Source organism: Sprattus sprattus, assembly GCF_963457725.1.
Source record: "Sprattus sprattus genome assembly, chromosome: 3".
In the NCBI taxonomy this organism is placed as follows: domain Eukaryota; kingdom Metazoa; phylum Chordata; class Actinopteri; order Clupeiformes; family Clupeidae; genus Sprattus; species Sprattus sprattus.
This window is the reverse complement of record NC_137922.1, coordinates 13,365,289-13,371,288: the sequence shown is the minus strand read 5'-3', so window position 1 is coordinate 13,371,288 and position 6,000 is coordinate 13,365,289. Positions and strand designations below refer to the sequence as shown.

General features: G+C 42.2%; 1 protein-coding gene across 1 annotated transcript in view; it reads right to left on the bottom strand.

Annotated features, from left to right (window-relative positions):
* LOC308362525 (protein diaphanous homolog 3-like) overlaps window positions 1-6,000 on the bottom strand; it is a gene marked incomplete at both ends in the record, with an annotated part of 269,083 nt that overhangs the window by 212,848 nt on the left and 50,235 nt on the right. The window lies entirely within an intron of this gene.

Here is a 6,000-nt window from a genome sequence, read left to right as displayed (position 1 = left end):
TACCCAGAGCACTCTCTCTGTCCAATATCAATTCACACACATACAACATACATATATATATATCAGCTCACACACTCCATCAGAGCACTGTGTCTTTCCCATATCAATTCACACACTCACCCACAGCACTGTGGCTGAGGATCTATATTAATCCACACACACACACACACACACACACACACCTCTACCACTCAGAAAAAGCAAGCATGCCGACAACATAAGTCTTCCCCACTTGTACAGTCTATAGGTAACATTCTGCTTGTCCATCACCTGTGGTTCCTACTCAGGGAAGGCTGAGGATGGGTGAGTGCTGAGCTCACCTGACTTATAAAGGTGCATGCTGAACCTATGCAGGGGTGCATGGGGCTAACCTATGACCTGATCAAATCAATGTATTCAGTAACTAGGTACGCAATGAAGATTTGAAGCAAAATAACTAAAGTTCCTATCCCAGGGGCGTAGGGTGAGACAAGGCTGTAGCTTAAGCCCAACGAATTAGCAAGAATAAAAAAAAAAGAAACTAACAGCACCTTGCCTTACCCTACACAAGTTGGAAATCAAACTCCTGCTCTTTGATAATGACCTGTTTCTGAAATCGAGACAATTGCCCTTTATGGCAGTGACATGTGGCGTCCACTTACAAATCAAGAGTTTAACAAACAGGAAAAACATCTAATTAAGAGCAGGCATGCAGAGTTCTGCAAAACCTTTTTTATAAGTACACAGACGTGCCATAAACAACGCATGCAGTCAAGAATTAGGCCAATATCCATTGATTATAAAAATACATAAAAGGGCAATCCATTTCTGTAAAACATTTAAGCAGTGACCCCCACTCCTATCATTATAAAGCTGTTCAATACCAAGAGTTGAGCAAAGAAACATCTCCCCTCACTCTGCTCGTCCTGAGCCTGAGTTCTCCAGATCTCGACACACACCCCAACACCTGCAGTGGAAGTACGCTGCCACACACAGAACTGGCCGCCCAGAGAGGAGAGGTTGTGATCTTACTGTGACCAGGGAACAGCGGAGACAGAGATGCACTTCCTAACCCACTGCAACCAGTACCAACTCTTAGAACCCCATCCTTTGCAAAAAAATAATAACATTTTTCAGAGTCCTTTTCCTCAGAGAGACTCCTGGCCCTCCAGGGAATGAGGAGAAACTGCTGAAGTCTGGCAGCAAGATATGCAGCAGCCTGCCATGAGCTCCGCAGCGCGGTGAGCCCCCTGTCCCAAACAGCTACTAACCAATGTTTACTAATTCATAACTCACTTGTTATATGTTTATATCTCGTGTTTCTCCAACCTTCCTTCCGTAGCCCACTTTGTTCCCCATGCCCTTTGGTGCTATTACTGCTTTATTGTTAATTTATTACGATTGTATATGTTGTATGTCAATATGTTTTGACAATGTTGTATTGTATGCAGTCATGCCAATAGAACCACTTGAATTGAAAGACATGAAGAAGGTCAAGACCTGAAATATCTCTTTCCACAGCCAAAGCACAAAGCCATAGCAAAGTGTGTGTGTGTGTGTGTGTGTGTGTGTGTGTGTGTGTGTGTGTGTGTGTGTGTGTGTGTGTGTGTGTGTGTGTGTGTGTGTGTGTGTGTGTGTGTGTGTGTGTGTGGTCCGGTTTCGACAGGACATCAGTATGACATCCATCTTGGGACAACTACGTATTGGTCCTCTCCAATAGCTGCCTCAACCCCAAGCCTCCCTCACTCAAACAAAGGCAGCCATTTCAAAGGGCAAGCACAGAGGAGTCAAGGCCACAACGCAGTGTGCAACACAACGCAACAGCTTTGCTGTAGGGCACGACCTCAAACTTCTTTTTCCACATTGAATTTGAAGGGAACATTTATATTAAGCCATTCAAAAGAGTTCAACCATTTTCATAGAAAAACCATTTTGATGCCAAAGCTTCGCCTCCACATCAAAATGAATTACAGAAGAAGGGAGAGAGAGTGGAAATGAATGGAAGGACGAAGAAGGGAAAAAAAACAATAAAGAGCAAAGGAGTGAGGGAGGGGGGGAGGGAGGGCTAACCCTAGATCAAACCCAACCTTCAGAATGAGACTTTAACCTTGGCAAAAGCAAAAGTTCAGCTCTGGGAGTGCAACTGTGCTACAGCACTAGACGCTGTGCGCCTGAAAACTAGTTCAGTATGTGGGAGCAGCGGCAAGGAAATAAGCTCATTCTGATCGGACTCTGGCTGTTAAACAACACTACTACTCCACTACAATCTACAACAGGCAGCTAATAAAGCATACATAAAGAGCAGCATTAAAAGAGTGGCTTGAGATAACGCCATTTATAAAGTAGAGATGGTGACAACCGTTTCTGCATAATGATTCAGATGACAAGCTAATGTTTGATCCTACACACACACACACACACACACACACACACAGCATGCCACACACACACATACAGTCACACAGAATCATAGACACACACATGTTTTGTGAACAATAGGTCAACAGAGGAACAACCATACACTCCTGAATAATGTAGTATGTACACTAGGGGTGCACGATTCAGAAAATGTCACGATTCGATACCGATTTTTAGGCTCACGATTCGATTCAAAATCGATTTTCGATTCAAAAACGATTCTCGATTAAAAAAAAAATTCACAGTATGTAAATGTTAGTGCTGTTAAACGATTAAAATATTTAATCGCGATTAATCGCAAATTAATTAATCGCAAATTTTATTTTAATGCTCTTATCATGGAAAAGTGGATTGGCTTTTTTTTTTATTGAAAAACAACATTGCCAAACAGGGCGGTACAAAATAAAATTATAAAGTGCACATTTCAGACTCTAGTGCAGTTAAACCATGGCTTAATATTTTCTTTTTTTCAAGTTTGCTGTGAACATAGAAGTCAGGCCTCTTATTTCAAAAACAATGAACCGTAACAGTTAGGTTACCAATAAAAGGTAAGCCTACTACTTCTGTGCTTTCAGCCAGCTGCCTGTTGACATTTGCAGACAACAGTGAAGCTCGCTTCTTTTGCACAACACAACTTTAAAAGGTAAACTTTCTATTCAGAAGCTTTTTATCAACCATTTCGCCGTATCGCACTCACCATCACTCAAACCGTAACGTTAGCCTACTACACAGTTTGCGAAGCCAAAAAGAACGTTAATCTAAGGAGAAAAAAAAAAGAAAAAAAAAAATATATATATATATATATATTTTAATATGAATCGATTTTTGGAATTCTATGAATCGATTCTGATTCTAAACCTGATTGTTCAAATCCTTGATCGTGATTGGCTAAAAGCTGTTGTAAAATACCTTACAATTTGACCTGATTACATTCCATATTACTGCGCAGCGAATGGCAAGGCATTCATATAGCGCATTTCATACCCAGTGTTCCATCTGGCTGTTGCGTTGCTTCAAGGGTTGCGTGGCAACGATTTATTTAGGAACTATAATTTTTAGTGGCGGAAGAATGACGGTTTATCATTAAACTATTGTTTCTTAAATTGAATTGTCTTTATTTATGAAACCATATCAAATATGTGTAGTAACAGGTTTAGAAAAGCAATAAGCCCCGCGAGTCCGTGCTTTGCACTGATTTTAGAACAGGTAAGGGGGTTTAACTAACAACTCCCTCACCTGTTCTAAAATCAGCGCAAAGCACGGCCTCTTGGGGCTTATTGCTTAAATCGGAAGCACTTGAATCGCGATACGAATGTGAATCGATTTTTTTGCACACCCCTAATGTACACACACATAAAACTTGATTTAATACTCCTGTCAATCTGGCACTGTGTGTTTACTTCTCCAGAGACAGTACATGGGAGGAGACAAAATCACTTGCAGGAAAATAAATGGGGAATCGGTGGGAATCTGTACTGGTACACATGGAAGATTTCTAACTGGAAGGCCTGCTTTGTATTATAAGAGCCAATCACATCTTTGGTCATGACATAACTGACGTTCTGCCTCACCTGAATGTTCTGTTTATTTACACCGTTACCATAGCAATAGACATGCCGCCAAAATTAGAGCATGAGCAAGTCAACATGAAGAATAAAGTCTTTTGGCCATCCTATGTGGACTTATGTATCTCTCCTCTTTAATTTAGCTAGGAGCCTGATCTTGCTTGTTCGAAATAGCTGCCTGGGTCCTTTACCTATGAAGACTTTGCCTTCTCCCACTCAAAACAGCACCTCCAAGGACCTCCTGCTTCTCCCATTACAAGGCTGTCTGAATAGGCCACGTGCCTGTGATTTGGTTTATGCACTTGCACATGTACTTGTATAGTCAGTCAGTCATATATGCTTGTGTGGTTGGGAGTCGATGAGTTTACCTGTGCAAATATGCATGTGCAAAGAGCACGTACGTCATTCTAAACAGAGTAAGGACATTTCTAGAAGCAACACAAGACCAACAAAGTGACGCAACCACAAGCGCGCGCGCACACACACACACACACACACACACACACACACACACACACACACACACACACACACACACACCAGACAACGTAGGTGGTTCCATTTAAATCCTGTGGTTTCTCTGCAGCACAGGGTACAAACATCAGAGACATGATGTGTGTTAATGTGGCACCCCAGGGTCAATATCTGTTTTTCAGGAGGAACATGATGTTCCAGACAGCCGCCACATACCCCCCCTCTTCGCTCTCTTCTGTACTCTTTCCCCCATCCCTCTCTCCTTCTCTGATGTGAGAAAACTAGCGTATGCATGCATGCATATACATAAGCATCTAGCAATCAATATAAACCTTGGGCAGAGGCAGCACAGAGTTATGAAGCCACTACACTGGCCACTGAAAACTGGATAGGCCTTGGCTATCGTATGAAATTAACCAACAACACTATTTATATTAGGTTAGGCTACTCTAGTTGGCTCACCTTGTTATCATTCGTTACAATTAAGCATTTCCAGCAGTAATAGAAAGGCAGACATCTGAGAAACCTTCAGGTTAAATGTGTGTGCAGCCATCATGGTAGTGTGTGTGTGTGTGTGTGTGTGTGTGTGTGTGTGTGTGTGTGTGTGTGTGTGTGTGTGTGTGTGTGTGTGTGTGTGTGTGTGTGTGTGTGAGAGACTGTGTGTGTGTGTGTGTGTGTGTGAGAGCGAGAGAGTGTGTGTGTGTGTGTGTGTGTGTGTGTGTGTGTGTGTGTGTAGGTAGTTTAATTAAATGCTTTCCTTGCGTCGCTCCTCAATCTCATGGCTCAACAGTGAGCCAGCATACCACCAGCCACGAACAAGATTACATAGCAGAATTAATTGGGGAGCAAAATATGACTTTCCCAATAAACTTTCCTAATAAACACAGATGTGCCTGGAAAGTGATCTAAATTGATTCAAACTTCAATTTTCTTTACTTTACTTTTTCTTAACTTCAACACATTAACTGGCATATTTATGCATCCTGAAGATGGGGTCACTGTATCACCATTCATTCAGGTGATCAGGCCTGGACCAGCCAACCCTTGACCCACAACAGTGTCATTGACTTTTAAACAACCACAAGCAATTACAACAACCTAGATACCACTGGAGTTCAAAGTGAGTGTGAGTGTGTGAGTGTGTGTGTGTGTGTGTATGTGTGTGTGTGTGTGTGTGTGTGTGTGTGTGTGTGTGTGTGTGTGTGTGTGTGTGTGTGTGTGTGAGTCTCTTTGCGTAAATGTTGAGGGGTGAGTGTGAGTAGGTGGCTGCTACATCCTCAGAGGACTCTTTATGGCCTGCTTTGACCATGCCATGAACTTGACCGCAGAGCAAAGGCAAATCACCCAATAGACCCATGACCCCTGCCATCCCCCCTCTCAATGGCTTCACATGCACATTTCATGACCCCATTATAATAAATAAAAAAACACCTACACTGCCTTTTTCCATTGCAGAGGCCAAAAGTTAGTTTGTTTTTGTTTTTTATTCCTCAAGTCACTTGCACATCACCTACAGGGAGTCTTATTTGCCATTCAATCAATCCCTTCTAAGGGTCCTCCTCAG